Consider the following 10,480-nt stretch of genomic DNA (forward strand, 5'->3'; position numbering starts at 1 on the left):
GGAATGGGTCTCCCAGAATTCATTAGTTGGAGGCTTAATCCCTAAATTCCTATGTTGATGGAGTTTGGAGGTGGAGCTGCTGGGAGAGAAGAGGAAAGGATGAGTTCTGAGGATGTGGTGGCCCTTTACAGACCTGAGTGGCTTCACACACAGAGGAAGAGAGGCCTGAACTAGCACACTGCTCTCTCATTTTGGGACACCTCTACCACACTGTGACACAGCAAGAAGCCTACATCAGGTCATACTCTTGCACTTCCAGCCTCCAACTCTTGAGCCAAAAAGTCCTCCATTCTTCATAAATTAGTCAGTCTCCAGCACCTACTTGTAGCAACAGAAATTAACTAAGATAAATACAGTGCAACATACTTGCATTGTAATAGATAAAACTTTTATCGTGGGTGTTTGTGTTTGCAAATCAACACTTCATCCTTTCACTGGCAAGAAGAGGATGGAAATACATCTTGAGCATTAATCACTGTAATTTATTCAACTGGCATTTATTGAAGGCTGTGTCAGACATTGTTCTAGGTGTTGCTGATCCAAGAGTTGCAGAAAAGTAGTGAGTCAAGCAGGTATCGCTCTGGCCCTAATGGGGTACAACACATGCTAGCTAAGGAGATAGAATTAACAAGGTAAAAACCCTATAACATAATAAACAGTAAATAGTGATAAGGAAAATAATTGCATGTTGTGCAAGATGAGGAATTTTATTCTATTTGGGATGGGGATTGAACCCAGGGCCTTTGCACTGAGCTACATTCCCAGTCCCTTTTTTATTTTTTATTTTGACGCAGGATATCACTAAGTTGCTAAATTGTGTAGACTGGGCTCAAACTCAAGGTCCTCCTGCCTCAGCCCCCCAGTGTTGGGATTATAGGGGCTTCCCACTGTACCTGGCTGAGTTGCTGACATTTTATTTCTTATGTTTTATATTTTTAATTTTATGTATTTAGTACAGGGCCTACAGGGTCTACAGGGTCTTACTACATAGATTCGACTTGTAGTAATTCTCCTGTTTTCAGCCTCCCAAGTCCTGGGATTATAGGTGTGCACCACCGTGCCCAGTCTCAATGGCTGTCTCAGTGCACCTCAGGGGTGGGGCTGGCATGGCACGCTGTTGACATTTTATTTATTTTTTAATTTTTCTGTATTTTAGGGAAGTTCTACAGGGTGTTCAGGGTCTCACTGCGTAGATCAGACTCTTAGTGATCCTCCTGTTTACAGCCTCCTAAGTGCTAAGATTACAGGCACACGCCACCACGCCCAGTCTCAATCACCCTCATAGTGTGCCCCAGGGGCAGGGCCCGCACAGCAGGCCTGGGGATGGCATCTCTGGCCCCTGACCCTGCTCGCAGGTGCTTTAATACACTGAGTTATTTGGCTGACCCTGTTGACATTTTTTTTTTTTTTTTTTTTTACTCCGGCTTTTTTTTTTTTTTTTTGGGCTGGCTTAGAATGCCTTCAGGGCATGTTTGGCTGGCTGGAGTTGTGGGGGTCGAACCACAGCAACTTGAGGCTGACTGCTTTGTTGAAGCAGCCACTTAAACAACTGAGCTAAGGGGTAGGCCCCCCGTTGACATTTTAGATGGAGCAGAAAAGACCTCACCAAAGGCAACTGCTTGGCAAAGATGTGGCAGGAGTACAGGAAGAGCTACCTTGGGATGTGGGAACAACAGGAAGCCACCTCCCTGGCCTTGGAGAGCCTTGAGGCCTGTATCACACCGATGGAGGGACCTGTATGGGCTCCTCCCAGCACTTCAAAGAGCTTGGCTTTATAAACCATGAGTCTGCTGGGAGCAGCTGACAGATGTTTCAAGAGGATCCCTTTACTCAGAAGTCTCTAGGAACAAGTGTAGATATTTGAATCCACATGGCAAAGTTGATTTCCTAAATGCCAAATGCTTGCTTTTCTTCCTGAAACAGAGAATGTGGTTTTGGCAGACAAATGGTCCAATGGTCTGCCAAATCCATGATCCACGGATTCTGGAGCACCAGATCCAAAGGTGAAGGTGAAAATAAAGGTAAAGCTGCATTCCCTAAGTGTAGCCCGCCATTCTTGGTAGAGTACAGCACATAGGTTCAAGGTCAGAGTGAGGAGAGGGCTTCCTGTGCCTCCTCTCCACACAGACAGCACAGCTGTTTCAGGGGAGTCCAATGTCTCTAGACAGCGCTGCTTCTTCTTACCATGTAGGAGGATCAGCTGCCCCCCGTAATAGAGCCAGGGTCCCCACTGGTCAAGATTCTTCCTACTGGAAAAGGCCATGGGAGTGGGTGGGAGGCTACGCTTTCCTGGTGCTAAAGAGTAGGAGCAACACCCACCACCCTTGAGCAACAGATTCTGGTAGGCTGCAGACACAAACTGGATAATTGGGTACAATAAAAATATACATTGGCCAGAAGGGAGAATGAGGTGTTGGCATGAACCTTGAACATATTTTGCTCAGTGAAAGAAGCTAGTCATAAGAGACTGCATGTGACTGTGTTCATATGAAATATCTGGAAGGATCAACTCTACAGAGACAGGAAGTAGACTGGAGCTGGGAAATGAGGGGCAGTAGGTAGCCAATGGGCTCAGGCTTCTCACTGAGGTGAATGAAACATTTTAAAATCAAGTTGTGATGGGTAGGCTTACCTATGAACATTGTAAAAAAATAATTACATTAAAAACTTTAATGGAGTTTCCAAGATCCAATGTCCCAACCTTTGAATCTATCTACAGAAACCTCACCCTCCAGGTGATGATCTCAGGAGGTAGGGCCTTTGGAGCTCATGGTGAGGAGAGTGGTGCCCTTGAAAATAGGGCTGGTGCACTTGTGAAGAAGACCTGAGGGAGCCCTTTTCCCCCCTGTTGTGTGAAGGTGGGGAGAGAGCGTCTCTGGCTTAGGAAGTGATCCTTCCCAGAAGCTGACTCTGTTGGGGCTTGGGTGGTGGACTTCTGGTCTGCAAAACTGTAAGAAACAAATCTACACTGCTTGTCAATCACTCAGTGCACTGGTCAGCTTTTGATGCTGTCACAAATGCCCCAAATAATCCATGTCGGAGGTTGCAGTCTGAGGATGCTCAGCCCCTTGCTTTTCGGTCATGCAGGCAAGAACTAGTGGTAGAACAAAGCCTATAGGACATGAAAGAGAAAGAGAAAGCAGCACCCCACAGTCCCCTCTGAGGGTACCCCGTGACCTAAGCTTCCACCAGGTCCCCCAATATCATGAAGCCAAGGACTAACTTGAGCACCTGGGCCTTTGGGGGATATTTCAGACCCAAATTACAGCCGTCTAGATGATCATTACAAAAGTTTAAACAAAGACATAGACCAATGCTGTGGAACCTGAGTTTTAGATGAGGTGCATTTGAAATATATGGTAACTGTTTACATGAAAAATTACTACAGTTAAAGACACATTGCCATTAATACCCCTCAAACTACCCCCCCCCCATTTGAACACACTTATCCCATTATTCCTGTCACTTTCACTTATTTGGGGGCAGGGAGATTAAGACAGAGTCTTGTTGAATAGTTAAAACTGGCTTTGAACTCACTGGCCCAGGCTAGCCCTGAATCTTCCTGCCTCAGCCTCCTGAGTGCTGGAATTACAAGCATGCACTACCAGGCCCTGCTGCCCCTTTCTAAAGCAACTCTGGAAGCCCTCTTTCATGGGGTCTTTATAACACATCACCACAAATACGGAGACTGCTGCTATTGAGTGCTATCCCGCAGCAAGACAGGATCAAAAACACATAATGCTGGGTCCTTATCCTCCTCACTCACCAGAACCGGCACGGTGTGACTCTGGCTCTTCTCTATAGTCAAAATGACCATAAAATGGAGATGCTTTGAGTCCATCCAAGACACGGAGGCAGCCACAGCAGTGCCACTGAAGACACTCAGGAAAGATCCAGAGTTGCTGCGGAAAGTGGCAAGTACCATGGACAAGTGCATCTGAAGCCAAGAGGATGCACTTGTTTGTTTGCTTGTTTGTTTTTGAAGAATTCATGGTAATTTGCCAGTTACTGTAATAAATTTTTTTTGCATTTGTGGCCAGCTCAGCCCATCCCAGGAGCAGGGCTGGCACAGCATGTGGTGTTGGGGATCAAACCACAGTCCCTTTGCTTGCCTAAGCTTGCCTAACCAGGCGCTTTAGACCACTGAACCATCTCACTGAACCTGTAGTAAATATTTTAATTTAAGCATTTCCTTTTGTTCATACCTCACAATAAAAACTTTTTTTTTTTTTTTTTTTTTTTTTTTTGCGCAGTACGAGGGATTGAACTCAGTACTTTGTGCTTGCCAGGCAAGCACTTATTCCACCGAGCTACCTCTCCACCTGCCATATAACTCACACCTACACACCTGCCATATAACTCACATAGACACAAAATATGTGATTCCTAGAAAAAAATTAATAATTACAAATTAAAACACTTACCCTCTTTATTTTTTATTTTTTAAAGAATACAAAATAGCAAAGCAAAAATCAAATAAACAAACAAAACCCCATAGTATTAAAAATGATTCAGGGACTGGGGAGATAGCTCCGTGGTCTAAGGGCATGCTTTGCAGTGCAAGGACCCAGGTTCAATCCCCATCACCACATGCGGTACTGGCCACCAAAATGGGTGTGGTGGTACACCCCTGTAATGCCAGCACTGGTCAAGCTGAGACAAGAGGATCTCAAGCTGCGCAGCAAGACCCTGCACCAAATAAATAAATAAATCAATAAATGCACATACATATAAGATTAAAAAATAAAAACAATAAAACACTGTATTGAACAAAGTATTAGGAATTCAACAATGGTTGCCGTATTGCACGGTAGCTTCAAATTGGTTATTTAGGCTACCAGAAATAAACCTGCAAAATTGATTTAAAAACAAAACAAGACAAAATAACAAACATGTTAAAATACTTGCCCTCTTTAAAATGGGTATCTTTTAAATTCCTGTTGTCAAACAAGAAAGGACACTTTGATGAGCTTCCTACCTCTTCCGGGAGGTGCCCCTGATGGCCTGCTCTGAGAGACGGCAGAGCCCACTGGCTCCCTGAGCCTGGGAAAAATTGGTCAGCCTGGGGCCAACTGAATAATTTATAAGGCCAAATGCAAAATGAAAATGTCTTACTCAAAACTGAGTACAGTATCAAGAAGGCAACGACAGACAATTAAAGCGAGCATGGTGCTCTGCGGACCATTTCTTTGCTCAGAGAGTGGAGGTGACTCCGGCAGTACACCCTGAGTATCTTCCTGAAAGTGAGGCCGAGAGCTCTCTCCCCAGACAGCCAAGTCCAGAGGCTGGTCCCCCTCCCGCCACTGCTTAGCTGCCCTGCAAGCGCATGTTCAAGGCAGTGACTTCGGCATTTAGAGGTAAAGACAGCAGTCACATGGAGCGGAGACAGGAAGATAGGCCCCTCACAGTAACAGCAGTGAGGAAGAGGCCCAGGGGCCCAGGGGTCATTCCCCCAAGCTCTGGTGTCACAGCAGTATTCCAGTTTCTTAATGATGTATTCACATGCTTAAGTCTGTTACACTGTTTAGCAATTAATCCAGACCACTCTTTAATCCAGATTTTATTCTGTTGCCCAGAGTGGCCTCTAAATTAATTTTTCTTAATCATTTGCTATACTGAGTAGCAGAGGAATGACTAAATAGGCTGATGTACTGAGCATTATTTCGTTCAGTGCCTGTGTGGGAATCTTTTCCATGATTCAGAAAAAGCAAATCCCATGCATAACTGCAAAATCATATATCTGTACAGATCTGACTCAGTTCAGACACATTTATTTAGGGATTATCAAGCATACAGCTACCCCAGGTCCTTGCTGTGAGCGTGGCTGACCAGACTTGCCTAAGGCATGTCACCTCCAAGTGGCTTTCCAAGGTGGTGAATGGGCTTGAAGAATGAGCCCTTATAAGGGCAAATGTCTGGGGCAGGAAGGCAGCGTCGCTGGTGGAGGGCAGCATGCCTGGAAAGAGCCACCTGACCCTGGACCAGGACTCCAAACTCGCTGGGCCTCTGTTTCCATTTCTGTAAATCTAGGAGCTGCCTGAGTTACCAACTCTCTAAAATTGGTTCCAGTTTTAAAATCCGGGACTCCATTCCCTGGCCTCTAGCCACCCAAGGCCAGAAAATTACAGTCACAGAAACCACAGCTCCTGTGGGCAGTGCCGGTTTCGACCTGATTGCTTGCTGTGACCTGCGACTTTGCACTGAGCTGGGGGCAAGTGGTGAGTGGGGACTGACTGGTCTGCCATGGGCTCAGACTGCCAAGTGTGGCGGGCACATCGTCGGACACGGAGGGAACTGAGGCAGACGCTGGATGGCCAGGGAGGCTGAACTGGGTCTTCATGGGCAGGTTCTGTCCAACTGTCCTGTCTTCAGGGCCCCAGGCAACCCAAGTGACAAAGGTAGCTGCCAGCAGGCAAGAGAAATGATCAAGAGCATCAGGAAAACACGTTACCCCTCAGGGTATCATGTTTGCTCCTCCAGGAGTCTGAAGCCATTTCCTGTTTTAGTCAGCAGCACTGCTTGCGGGGGCAGCATTTTCTCTGAGAAGACTCTCGGATGGCGGTCCTAACCCTACCCCAGCGGGCCTTGAACTAGCTTGCTTTGAGTATTATGTTCGCGTGGCTCAAGTATACGGAGAGTCATTGAAGACAAAAAAAAAAAAAAAAAAAAAAAAAAAAAATCATATTATTTACAACATTCTGCTTTCCTGAGTGATATATCTATAAAATACAGTCATCTTCGATCATTGAAAATTAAATGAAGGCTGGCCTCCATTTAAATTAAATGAAACTGCACCTTTTTTCTAAATGGGAAATGGGTTAATGAAGAAAACAGACATCCAATTGGACAGGAACTATCACAAAGAATCAACAACTGGGACCTCATCTTCTTAAAAAGCTTTTGCACAGCAAGAGAATCGATCAACAGAGTGAAGAGACAACTCAGTGTGGGAAAAAATGTTTGCCAGCTGCTCCTCAGACAAAGGATTGCTAAGGAGAACATATAAAAAGCTCCCAAAACATCAGACCTCCCAAAGACCCAACCCCAAATGGGCATCTGAGATGAATTCATGCTTCTCAGGTGAAGAAATACAAGTACCAAATAATTACATCTAAAAAAATGTTCAACATCATTAGTCATTGGAGAGATGCAAATTAAAACAGGCCTGAGATTCCATCTCACCCCAAAAGAATGGCCATCATCAAGAAATCAACCAGTAACAAATGTTGGAGAGGCTGTGGGGGAAAAGGAACCCTTCTCCACTGTTGGTCGGAACGTAGACTGGTACAACCATTGTGGAAATCAGTGTGGAGATTCCTCAAAAAAAACTAGGATTAGGCTGGGGAAGTAGCACTGCTATCTAAGCACTTGCCTGGCAAGCTCAAGGACCTGAGTTTGATCCCCATTATGGCATGTCATGCCAACCCTGGAACCCTGGACACGCTGTGCCAGCCACCAAAACCAGGCATGGTGGCACATGCCTATAATCCCAGGGCTGGGGAGGCTGAGACAGGAAGATCACTACTAGTCTGAGCTGTGTAGTGAGACCCTGTACCAAATAAATAAATAAACATTTTTTTAAAAAATTCAAACTGTACAACAGATATCATAAAATGAAAAGAAACTTCAAAGGGAAAGAGAATCTGGGATAGGGAAATGGAGAAAAGAAGAAAGGGAAAAGCAAAACATGCAATACATATATATATTAGTTAAATTACTAATTTGTCTTAGTTCATTGAAAAGAAAGGTTTCTGCTAATATTGTTTGGACAATTGAATACCAATATCATGCGCTCTGAGTAACTATTTTGTTTTCTGATTAAATAATTTAAAGATAACACTATACACTATATTAACCATTGTTACCTTCCTATTATCTAGTTTTGAAATTTTGGGGTTTTTTTTTCCTCTTTAAAATGAAAGACAGACAGACATCACTTGCTGTGGGAAGCTTGGACCACCCATTGGGAGGTCATGGGTGGACTCCAGCTACCTGTTCCTGCCAGTAAAGGAACAGGAGAGGTGGAGGTAGAAGGAGGTGTTGGGTTCTGAAACTTGACTCCTTCCATTCCTGTCTCAATACACTCAGCGAAGCAGCCACCACTGCTTTAACACAGATTACCTTATTTCTACCACCACTCTAGGAAGCTGAGGCAGGAGGACCACAAGCTGGAGCCCAGCCTGGGCAATTTAGTGACTTAATAAGACCCCTTCCCAAAATAAAAAAGGATAGGGATATAGGTCAGTGTGAAGGCCTTGGGCTCAATCCACTCATAAAAGTGTGTGATTTTTGACAACATGGCACACATACTTCATTTTACTTTTTCAGAGGCAGGGAGAAAGCCTTATTTACCTTTGTCCTCCTAGCATCTGGCACTATGTTTGCTGAAAGAATAAATGATACACCTCAGACGCAATGACGTCTGTTTAACTTGCAACTGGAAACTACCAAGGACTGTGTTGACTATTGATCTGGATCGCAAGGAAAATACAGAGAAGCCTGTAAGGAAACTTAATTGTGTTATTTTTCATTAAAGGATGGCTTTGTAAGTTAATTATTTTTTTATAATTATGGCTGCTAAAGTCCTCTGTCTGCACTTCACTCTCTGGCTGTTGGTTAATGACTCTCCTCTCCAAGTTGGTGGGGGAGACTCACCCTGCCCTCGTGCTTAGTTGCTACAGGGCACCCATCCCTTTACCCACTGTTCCTTCCCACTTTCAATTTCCTCTTGACATCGACTTTTGATCCCCACATTGAAGGGCTGCATTTTTATTAGGTTTAATTTACTGTCCAGCCCTGTGTTCCCCGTGAATGGCACTATAATAGTCAATGAGTAATCACAGGCTTTGACCTGGCTAGGCTTAAATTCAGCAAAGTAACTAGGAAACCAACTAATAATAGGTAGGAAAAACTGTAAGGAGTCCAGAAACAGCCCAAGAAGCAGCATCTGCCATGGTATCTTGGGCTGGCAGCTGCCCTAGGCAGAGGGCTATCAGGCCTGGCCCAAGACCCTAGTCAGGGGTCCCTGGGATTAGCCAAGGCCTCATAGGAAGAGACAGGGGCAGTGAAACGAAGGTGGGGTCTAGATCTAGGCTTCTGGATCACCTGGATGAGCAGGTTGCCAGAACCTCTGACCTCTACGCTTGGTGCTACTGTCTTTTTAAACAGTTTCACACAATCAGAACCAAGAGGGTAAGGATTTTTTTTTCATGTACATGATATTATAGGGTTTTTCATACAATAGGCTCAAAGGAGAGGTTAGAAAGAGAAATGTAATCACTGTAGTTGTAACCTGCAACCCTGCTGATAGTTTCTCTATAAACTGTCTGATGACATGGTGCCCACAAGCAGCCTGACTGACTCTGCAGGGGAGGCCGAGGCTAGCAGGCAGAGGGCCTGTGCAGTTTACCCACCCGTGGGCTCCTTCCTTCCAAAGCTTTCTACTCATATATGCTACAAACAGCCCGGTATATAAAGTGCCACTTCTAGACTTCAGCTTGGGCCAGCCCTGCAAAGAGAAAGATGTCCTGATTCAGGGAGCCCCTTGGGAGTTCATGGGCTCAAGACCAGGTGGGATGGACAAGCACTTCAGCTCCACACATCTGTGCTTCAGGGGACTGCCACGTCCACGAATGCCCTGTGGGAGATATCCTCTGATAACTGGAACTGCACTCCTGAAGAGTCAGGATTTTCTGCTATGGCAAAAAAAAAAAAAAAAAAAAAAAAAAAAAAAAGAAAGAAAGAAAAGAAAAACCGGCATACATACACTTCTTTCACATCACCATGGCAACATACTATGGATCTCTATTCCATTTATGGAGCTCCTTCTTGACCTTTCTGGGTTCTCTGATCAAGGCCTGAGTATACACTGAGAAGCTTTCAGAATTGATTCACTCTCCTCCAAAAAATAGCATTTCCTTTAGGGCTTGGTTGTTTTAGCTGTGTAGACGCTGCCTTGACCCATGCACCTGACACCTGGACACCCTCCCACGGGAGAAACATGGAAGTGCAACAGGACCTCAATCAACCAACGATAAGCGCTGATCCCGGGTTGCTATGGAAACCGGGAACTCTAGGTACCAGAGAAACTGAGCCCTTCTCCCCCTGCCCAGTATAGCAGCTCCTGAATGTACCAACCTTCGGTCCCGTGGCCTTGCCTATGTAAGGTTGTTCTGCTTCATGTCCACGTGAGAAATCTAAACTCTCTTGCTTAATATTAAGCCTGTGAGGAGTCTAAATAGGAAAAGCACTAGTTTCCAGCCGCAGACTCAAGCACCTTCTAATAAAACACGGGAAGAAACCACTGCATGGCTGGTCCTTCTGACCAAAGTAGCTGAACTCGGGTTTTATTCCTGAGTTGGCCATTTAGAGGACCTGTTGGGTTACTTATGGCGCGGTTCACTTCCCTCCTGTGGAAAGTGGGAAAGCCAAGGCCTTGTGGAATCAGGATGACGCCTCGCGGGCACTCAGCTCTAGGGGG

This window comes from Octodon degus, unplaced genomic scaffold (genome assembly GCF_000260255.1).
Source record: "Octodon degus isolate 3935 unplaced genomic scaffold, OctDeg1.0 scaffold00045, whole genome shotgun sequence".
Classification (NCBI taxonomy): Eukaryota; Metazoa; Chordata; class Mammalia; order Rodentia; family Octodontidae; genus Octodon; species Octodon degus.